This window comes from Monodelphis domestica, chromosome 1 (assembly GCF_027887165.1).
Source record: "Monodelphis domestica isolate mMonDom1 chromosome 1, mMonDom1.pri, whole genome shotgun sequence".
NCBI lineage: Eukaryota > Metazoa > Chordata > Mammalia > Didelphimorphia > Didelphidae > Monodelphis > Monodelphis domestica.
This window is the reverse complement of record NC_077227.1, coordinates 60292516-60303203: the sequence shown is the minus strand read 5'-3', so window position 1 is coordinate 60303203 and position 10688 is coordinate 60292516. Positions and strand designations below refer to the sequence as shown.

General features: G+C 40.7%; 1 non-coding gene across 1 annotated transcript; it reads left to right on the top strand.

Annotated features, from left to right (window-relative positions):
* The first annotated feature begins 5924 nt into the window (after positions 1–5924).
* On the top strand, positions 5925–6027 carry LOC130456614 (U6 spliceosomal RNA). Its single transcript, XR_008915684.1, has one exon. It is a non-coding gene; the product is annotated as a U6 spliceosomal RNA (small nuclear RNA).
* Positions 6028–10688: the final 4661 nt, after the last annotated feature.

Here is a 10688-nt window from a genome sequence, read left to right as displayed (position 1 = left end):
TGTCTTGACTTGCAAATGAATACTATAGATTCCTTCTGAGCATCATGTTTTTAAAAGCACAAAGTAAATTACATAGAATTATCAAGGAAAACAATTATATTATTGTAGTAATGATATATTTTTCATACATATACATATTAAATTATATTTTTTAAAGTCCCCAGTCCCCTGGTTATGAACCCCTGAACTAGAAGGCTTCTGAGTTCTTTTTCTAGCTCTTGAGCTAGGATTCTTTGAGCTCTTTCACCAAAAAGGATACCCTTAAAGATAGGGGATTCATCCTAGCAGATAATTCTATTGTCCACTTTGGTTTGAGTGGGAGAGGGAAAGATGAAGCTTAAATAGCCTAGCTGGGGTATGCTATGACAGGAAATGGCCTAGAGTGTTAGACTTTGGAATCTGGAAGACCTGGGTTCAAATCCCAACTCTCATAGATCATAACTGTGTAATTAGAATGTTACCCTAAAAGCTATGATCCCCAGCAAAATTATGATTCCCAGAACCCCACTCACTTCCTATCATTATATGCTGATGTAGACAGGATATAAATTGGGTGGAGGTCCATCTCTCTGTCTCTTGTCTTTCTGTCAAGACTTTGGTGGAGCAGGATTTCTGAGCAGGTAGAAAACTTAGTCACATGGTTTCATTTTGTCAGATAATAAACTTTATAAAAAAATACTTGAAGTATTAGATATTAATTTAAATCCTACATAACTCTAAAGATGCAGAAACCAAGAAACAGCTTAATCTCTATAAGACTCGGTTTCTCCATTTGTAGATATAGTTTCTGGATGTGTTTTCTTGTGAATATAGGGAATTACAAGGCTAGGGAGGTCTTTCTACCCATATAAGTCAGCACCTTCTATATAACATTTAGAGAATGCTCTAAAATATAAAGGGTTCAAGTGATTTGTCCAGCATCACACAGAAAGGATGAGTTATAGGGGAGACTTAGTCCCAGATCTTCCTGGCTTTGGGACTCACACTAAGCACTGTGAGCATGCTGGCTCTCTTCTACCTCCATTAGACAGCAATAATAACTATATTGCCTACCACATAGGATTATTATAAGGCTCAAATGACATAATGTAACTCATTTTGCAAGGCTTCAAACATTATATAAATGCTAGCTCATTTGAATGAGATGAAGGCTGAAAATAATTTTAAAAATCCATAGGTGGATTTGCAACTTTTCCTAAAGCTGAATTCCCACAATGGAGAAAAGGAATAATATAGTTCCTACTATATGCTAAATGCTTCACAAATATCTCATTTGATCCTCACAACAACCCTGAGGGGATAGTGCTATTATTATTTTTAATTTTAATCCTTACCTTACATCTTAAAATCAATATTGTGCATGGGTTCCAAAGCAGAAAAGTGGTAAGGAATAGGCAAGGGGTTAAGTGACTCACCCAGTGTCACACAGATAGGAGTTATTATTATTAATATTTTATAGCAAAGTAAACTGAGGCAACAGAAATTAAGTGATTTACCTAAGGACATGGAGCTAATAAGTGTCTGAAGCTGGATTTGAACTCCTGATTTTAGGCCCAATATTCTATCCATTGTGCCAACTAGCTTTCATGGCCTCTTCTGAAGTATGCCTGTGATGCTGGATTCTCCAAAGCTAATCCAGTAAAAGATGGGCTCTGGTAGATCATACAAAGCTGGAAAGATTTCAAATAATTAAAAAAAGGAAGGAAAACTTTCTGACGATTAGAGTTGTCCAAAAGTAGCCTGGACTTCTTTAGGAGATAATAGGTTCCTACTTACTTCAGGTCTTTTTGCAAGGTTTGGATGACCATGTGTGGGATCCATTAAAAGGGTGATTCCTTTGGAGTACTGGTTAGACTAGATTAGTGAAGGCAAACCTTTTAGAGACCAAGTGCCCAAACTGCAACCCTCATGCCATATATGAGCCCCCCCACCTTACCCCAGACAGGGGAGGGAGGAAGCACTCCCATTGGGCTGCTGGACAGAGGAGCAGATGATGGGGAAATGTCCCTAGGCATATGTGGAGAGAAGCAAGGGAGCAGCCAACATGGGACTAGATGGTCCCAGAGCTCCGTTCCATCTCTGAAATTCTGTGATTCAGAGGTAGGGAAAACATCACAGAGTAGGTAACCAAGAGACTTGTGCTCTGGTCCCTGAGTTACCAGTAACTAGTTGGGAAAGCTTGAGCAGTATGGGGCAGTAAAAAGAATATATATAGTCCTTGGAGTCAGAAGGCCTTGGCTTGAGTACAGGTTCTTACCCTGAACCCCAGGCTTTCTCTTCAAAGAATTGGGAGTCTGGATTAGAGGGGAAAGTGGGATGAAGAATGAGAAATGGGGCCAAGAGCAGGGATGATGGATGAGAACAGGAAGGAATGATGAGACTAGATGATGATACAAATGGGTCTTAAATCTACAGCTGGTAGAGCCAACTGCTGATCGTTTTGCAGAAGAGGAAATTAAGGCCACAGAGATTAAGTGGCTTGCCTAAAGTCACATAGGAAAACATCTAACAAAATGGCAGAGCTAAGATTCAAATAGGTCCATGATCATGTACGTCTTCACTGAAGTTCATGGATTTCTAAAGGAGAAAAGTTAATATAAATTAATAATAAGGGCATAGTCAGAGGAATGACCATGTACCACTGGAGAGCAAGGAGTTTAGATATTCTTATGGTGAGGGTTCTAAAAGAAAAAAAAAATAGGCCTCTGCCCTTTGTGAATGGATCCTCCATCCTTTCTCCCCTCTTCCTACCATAGGTGGCCCCTGAAGCTCTTTCCCAGGTCCCTTTCTCTCCTTATTCTCCCTCCCTTGAAGATTATATCTCCACCCTTCAGCCTCCTGCCCCCCCCCACCCCAATAAAGAAGAGTTATCTTTGTGGAAGGCCTGGGTTGTTTTCCCACAGAGCAGTTTTCTCTTGGAGCAGGTATCGATTACTGTCATTGTGCCAGAGTCAGAGGTGAAGGGAAAAGCTCCCCTGAAGGCAATGTCTCAGATGGAAATACTTCTTTATTTAATAATCCCTACATGGATCTGGCTGCAGTGAACCTTCACCTCCTTGTAGAGTAGAGGAATGGGAAAAGGCCAGTCTCAATGGGGCCTCTCCCAGCCCATCACGGCCAGCGGTCTTGGCTGCCCTTCTCAGCTGGGGTGGTGTCAGCAGCAGGCTGGGATGGGCCTGGGGGTCTTCTCACTAATCAGCTTGGAAGTGTCTGGCTGAGGAGACAGAATGCAGAACTCACACTGGGGAACTTCAAGACACCCTGCCTCATGGAGGAGAAAGCATCCATGGGCTGACTCAGGAACCAGCAGCCAATCCCTTCCATGGCCTTAGGGAGAGGCAGGATGAGCTCTGGAGGGGTTTTTAACCTTCCTCCCCCCCCCCATCATGTTTTAGTGGGGTACCTGGAGTAGGAAGCCAGAAGACTTAGGGGTTTTTGTCCTAATTGAATTATAACTTCAGGAAAGTTCTTAAGGTCATAGATTTAAAGCTACAAGGAGCCTTAAAGGCCATTGAGTTTGATTGTACCAATAAGGAAAGTGAGGCTCAGGGAGATTCTTACTTTTCTAATGTCAGAGCTGTAAGTATCTGGGGTAAGGCTGGAAATCTTAGTCTTCTTAACCCCAACTTCAGTGTATTTTGTATATTATGGAGAAAAAGACAAACACAGAAAGACTGCCATGGATAGAAAGTTGACCTTAGAGTCTGGAAGGTTTGGGTTCAAGTCCTTCCTTTGAAATGTACTGGTTGAGAGACCCTGTGCAAATAATTTAATTTTCCATACTTCAGTCAATTCTTTAAAACTTGTCATCTGCATTAATGGGGGGACTTTTCTTTGCCTACTAATGAAATCCCAGAACCAGACCAAAACAAAAAATGCTATACAAATGTGAGTTACAGCTATTAATATTTCTTCCTGGACCAAACCTATCCCCAGTGGAAACCCTGTGCAAATCTGTTGAAGGAGAGTTTGACTTTTCTTGTATTTGGAGCAGTAAGACTTTTTAAAACACCTATCATGTGTTTAATCCTGTTCTAGGGTACTATTGGAAAGACAAAAGAAGGCACAAATTCTGCCCTTGGGAACTCAATGGCCAGGGTGAGGAGGCAAGAAACAGACAGAAAAGGAGTCTTTTCTAAAGCAATGGAGGGCTCAGGCTGGCCTCCAACAAAATAATAGAGTTCACAATTTGTCTTCCACCTCCCCAGTCTTCCAGTATTTTGTCCCTTTTGTGGTATCCATGCCCCACTCATTGCTCCTTCAGGGACTAGGTACTCTTGGTCTTTCTCCTACCACACTCCCTACCAAAAAAACCTCATTCTTGGGAAAGGCTTATTAATATTTGTTTTCCAGTAATATTGTCTAGTCATGAATCAGAGTGCTACAGTCAGAAAATTGAGCATCACCCAAATGCCATGGGTTTAACAATCATCTCTAGGAGGATGATTCAAAGCTCTGAATATCCTGCCCCAGCATCTTCCTTGGAGTGACAGATGCCCATCATTAATTGCCTATTACATATTTCAAATAGGCTGTCCTAGAGTCATCTTTTTTATGTTTATAATATTTATTATCTGTTTGTTCATTGAATAATGCATATATTTAAAAATAAATCCATGTGCATATAAAACATATACATATATGTTACATATATGTCTTATTCTGTACTCTCAAGAACTTTTCCCCTCTCTATTATGAGGTAGATGGCAGGTTTTCATTAGTTCTCTGGAATCATCATTGATCATTACTCTAATCAGACTTCCTAAGTCTTTCAAAGTTGTTCATCCGTACATTATTGTAGGTATTGATTAAACCATCCCTGGAGACATCTTGAGTTCAACACATCTAAGATTGAATTCAGATCCTCACCTCTTCCATACTTCCTTGCTTCTGTCCAAGGTACCACCACCCTTCCAAATTTCTGAGATGTACCCTCACCATCATCCTAAATACCTCATTTTCCCTCTCCCCACAAATATAATTAGTTTTCAAGTCATCACATTTCCACCTTCACAACATATCTTGCATTGGATTCTTTTGCTCCTCTTTCACAGACACTACCTTGGTTTAGACCCTAATCAACCTCTGGACCAAATGATTTGAACAGCCTCCTAATAGTTCACCCTGTCCTAACCCTCTCCACACTCTAGTCCATCTTACACACAGCTGCCAAAGTAATTTTCCTCATGCACAGATCTAAACATGTGATTCCTCTACTCAGTCAACTCCAATGGTTCCTGGGCTTCAACTAGGGTTTTTCGGATCAACTACATGGGGTCCCATAAGCCTTCATGCAATTTTAAACTATTAAACTTACATTAAGACTTTTGGCACATGATGCATAAATTCCTATGTTTAACTTTTAAGAACCTCCATAAGTTGGCCCCAACCTATCTTTCTAGTTTCATTGGATATTGCTCCTCCTCCCACACCCTGCAATCCACCTAGATTGGCTCTCTCTGTTTCTCACATGTGATCCTCCTCCTGACTCAATTTCCTTTTGGCCAACCCCCCATCTGGACTGTACCTCCCCCTTATTTCCTCTTCCTAGTGTCCTTCTCTTTAAGACACAGCTCAAGGACCATCTTCTGCATGTAGCCTCTCCTGCATCCCCCAAATTGTTGATGTTCTCACTTCCAAACTACTCTGTATTTAATGATTTTGTGTATATTTGAATTTACTCACTTTATATTTGTACTACATATATTTGTCTTACCCAACAGAATGAAAGCTCCTATGAGTATGGGTTATTTTATGTTTTATGTTTTTATACCTAGTACCTAGGACAGTGCTCGGTACAACATACTTAGGGATTGAATGATCACTCAAAGGGAGAGACACACGGTGGGCATGAGCAAACAATAAATAATTGCTTGGAAAAAACAGTATAGAGAATGTCATCAGAAAAATGTATAGCTCAGTGCTTGCTTCAGCAGAAAATATACTGAAATTGAAATAATAAAAAGAAAATTAGCATGGCCTCTGTGCAAGGATAACACTCAAATTCATGAAGCATTCTGTATTTTTTAATTAAAGTATTAAAAAAAAGTATGATCAGGAAGAAATATAGGCAAGTCATATGGCAAGGAGGAAGGATAGATAAATAGCCCTGGTGCTCCCTGGGTATCCTTACAATATCAAAAAGTCAAAAAAGAAGATTTCTAGCCTGTTGGATAGAGCCCTGCTCTATTAGGTCAATGGGAGAACTGAGTCAAAACCAACACAGGGCAAGCAATTATGGATGGGTTATCATCTGCCCTGTTGGGAAGAATGTCACATCTATATTATTGCAGGTCCATCTCAGTGAATTTAAATCACTGAGTTCCCCTCCTTAGAGGGGTTTGGATGTTCCTCTTTGTCCAGCAAAGGAAGGAAAGACTGTCCCCAAAGAGAATTCAAGGCAAGAAAAGTGAGAGAGGTCAAGGAGAGAAGGTAGCTTTCTCCGTCACCCTTAAGCAGAGGCAGTGTGGTACAGTGGAAAGAATGCAGGATTTGGGGTCAAAAGAACAGGTTTGGAGGCAGCTAGGTAGCACAATGGATAGAGCACCAGGTCTGGAGTCTAAAGGACCCCAGTTCAAATTTGGTTTCAGATATTTCCTAGCTATGTGACCCTGAGTAAGTCACTTAAACTCAAATACCTAGCACTTGCCCCTCTTCTGTTTTAGAACTGATACTAAGATGGAAGGAAAGGTTTTTTTTAAGCAACTGGATTCAAATCCTGATTCCCCTGTCTGTGTAATCTCGAATAAATCACCTTTCTGAAATTCATTTTACCCAACTGTAAAATGAGGGGATTGGATTAGGTTTTTCCCCTCTAAACGTATAATCTTAAGCAACTATCCCATGTAAGAATTTGATTGATCCTGGAAGTGGTCATTTTTGTGATAACGATGGGAATGGTTACAAAGTCAATGCTACCAAGCATTGGGAAGAAGGTGAACAAAGTATCACAAATAGTAATTCCCAGGAGAAAAATAGAATGGTGTTGGCTCTGTTTCCAATGAGGATTCTATAAACCAGTGTTTTCCTGGACAAATCACTCTCTCCCTCTCAGTTTCCTCATTTGTTATAAGGGGATCATAATGCCACCGCATCATGGGATCATCTAGATCAAATGAGATAGCATTTGGAAAGTGCTCAGCATTGTTCCTGGCACATACTAGCCCTTCTTTTTTCACTTTTTCCTTTCCTGATTATGAATGTAGGAGACTAAATGAATAATAATTCCATAAATAATAATAATAATAGCTACCCTTTACGGTTTGAAAGAATCGTTCCCCTGCCCCATTTCTAGAATCTCATTAGCAAAGCCTGTTGATTCCACTATAAGCAGTATCTCTTGAATTCATCCCCTTGCCTGTATTCCCCCAGGTATGACTGGCTTTCATTATCTCCCACCTGAAGCATAGCAACAATCTCCTGACAAGTCTTCTCACATCTACTCTTTCTCCTTTATGAATCATCTATCACATAGCTACCAGAATAATCTAGGAAGCTATGCAGTACAGGGGGAAATAGGAATGGTTCTGAAGTCAGAGGATGTGAGTTTAGGTGTGAGATCTGTTATTTACAGCTTGTGTGTCCTAAGGCAAGTCATTTTCCCTTCTTCGATACCCAGTTTTTTATCTGTTGATTGAGAGAGCTAAACGAGGGCCAGCCTTTAAGGTTCTAAATGGGGGATGCTATCGTACTTACTCATAGGTCTAGTCTTATCTTTACTCTCTTCAACAACCAGTGGCTCCCTGTTACCTACTGATTAAAGTTCATTGTCCTCCGCATGATGGTCAAGGACTTCTACACCTTGGTGCCTGCCTTCCTTTTGGGCTTTGTTTCATACTAAACTTTCTCCTTGTATTCTATGATGCAGTCCAATGGTGCTGCTCTCAAAAGAGCTTTGTGTACATCATTCCCTCATTCTAGTATACCTTCCTTTCTCCTTCTTTGCCAATCAAAGTGCTTTCGCATCCTTTCAGTGTTGATTAAATGCTACTTCCACAAACCCTTCCAAGACCCCTGTGATTGAAAATGGCCTCTGGTAGACCTCAGAAAGTACTTTTTTATTCTCAAAAGCATTTAATAAAAAGTCATATTTTAATGAACATTCATAGATCACTTTAAAGTTTACAAAACATTTTACATAGATTATCTCATTTTCACCTCAGAACTACCCTAGGAGGTAGGTGCTATAACTATTATCTACACACACACACACACACACACACACACCATTTATCTTTAGATCATTCTCAGCTGTCAAAAGTTCCAGTGCCAGCTATGCCCCCAAGTATCTCAGGGACCAAAGGATGGCCATATGGGTAGAAAATGGTTCTTTGTTCCTATAAATACATGTCCTTTGCTAAATAAAACAGTCAGTTTTAACCATTAGCAAGTTCATGCTTCCTGCCCACATGTTCCTTGGCTTCATTTCCAAGAGAAAGCCAATGTACTTGACTGGTACAGTTTGACGCAGTCAGCATGTTGCTGATATAATTAGAATACTCTATCAGTCTGTAGGAGGGAAATGGTGTGAAAATACAAGATATGTTCAGAGAACAGGGAGTAAACTAGTCTGACTGACACAGAAAACCCATATGGAAACCAGCAGCACATAAGATTTAAAAGAGAGTTTGGAGAGAGATGATAGAGGAGGGCCTTGAATGCAAAGTCAGTGAATGGGTACCTGACCTTGTCAGGATGAATTTTCCTGCTTCCTCTCAGCCTTGTGACATGATGAAATGAGCTCTTTAAAGATTAATCTGGGTTTCTGTGCATGGGAGGGAGGAGAAACCGAAGGTTACCTCTAGTGGAGCAGAGTCTCCTTGAGGGCAGCAGCCATTTTCCATTTTGTCTTTCTAGTGCCTAGAATAAGCTAGATGCCTAACAAATACTTATTGAATTGTAACAAATCAAAATGGGGAGACCAATTAGGAAAACACTGGAAGGAAGGAGTAACAAGTTAGGGGGGTGGCACTGGTCAGTGAACAGGAATTTACTAAATGTTGTGTGTCTGGAAGGCTTGGTGCTGGATGCTGGGCATACAAAGCCCTTGAGGGCTTTCTCATCTCATTTTCTAATGGGAATTCCCCTGGAAATGGAAAAGAAGAGGACAGTGAAAGATCTGAAGGAAGCATCCACTGGCCTGGCTGAAAGGATATCAAGGGGTCATGAAGAAAGAGGAGTCAACGATGATTGGCAGATTGGCCAATATAATGAAAGAGGACGACCATGAGGTGGGGCAGGGGAAAGAGGGAAGCAGGCAGAGCATCATTTGGGAAGAGAAAATGAGTGCAATTTCAGACGTCGGCATCTGAGCATTTCTATATAATACAATACCGACTATGCAGAAGGAAAGGGAAAAAAAAGGAACGTCTAGTATCAAGCCACTGCAAGCCTTTCCATCACAGGCAGACCTTTGCACTGCAATTCAAATGCCTATGCATTACCTAATGAAACCAATGAATTGGTTCTATATCCATGGTGTAGGGGCAAGCCCCGAGAGTGGAAAGCATCACTCTGATGCCCAACCATTCAAAATCTCCTCGGTGATTGGCATCAAGCCAACCTTTCCCAGTACTCTGGTTTTGCACCCATCACTTTGGGAGGAAGGCAGGAAGCCAGGGAAAGCCTCAAGACATTACACAAATGGCTCGATGCAGCATTTTCTACAGACCTTTTTACTTTGCATGTAATGACTCCCCGTCCCAGTGAAGGCCAAATTGTAGCTTCTGTGAAAGGTGTCTGAAAAGAGCTGCCAAGGGCAGGCGGAGGGGATGTGTGGCTCAGAGAAGGGGGGAGCAAGAGATGGGGTTGAGAGGGCCAGTTGAATGTCTCAACCTCCGCTCAGAATTTCTGCTTTCTTGATGTGTCTGCCACCACACAGGGCATAAATAGTCACTGATCCTTGGCTAACAGGAATGAGAACTCATCTAATCCAGCCTCCTCATTTTACACAAGGAAAATGGAAACCCCCAGGATTTCGGCAAACTACTCAACGTGGCACGCAGTTGGGACAGACGTACTATAGATGAACGAATCATCAATGAATGGAAAAGCAAGTTTTAAGAACTTATCGAGGGCCAAAAGGTAGGAGTTTGGTGGCAGAGTTTTTGTGGATAAGATGGAGGCAGAGTAGAGAGTGAAACATGGGCAGGACCTGCCTGAACTCATGGCCAGATGAGACAGAGACTGATCAGAATCCTTTTCTGGTATAAAATAATAATAAAATGAATAAATAAATAAAATGAATAAAAATAGCTTTTATCTTCTAATCTAATGCTCCTTGCATATTGGGCAAGGCATCAAAAGAGAATCATTGAACAGTTATCTCTGTTGTTACCTCTTTTAAAAAGTTCTGAATGAATGTAATGCATGGATGTTAGATACCTTGTAAAAGAACCATCAAGGAAAGCAAGTTGTTCTACTGAATCAACTGCTTTTTATAATTAACAATCAACACAATGGGATTTTATGTTTTCTATACCAAGGGTGTCAAATTCAATTAGAAACAGGAACTACTGATTCATCTATTTTATTGTCCTTTTTGGTTATTTTGTTAAATATATTCCTACATTTTCATCTGTTTCAGGAACAGCTTGGGGATATGGCAGAAAGGAGGAAGATGATGTTCGACAACTTTGCTGTACATCTTTAAGTTAAGTTTCAGATAAAGACGAGTCCATCAATGACTA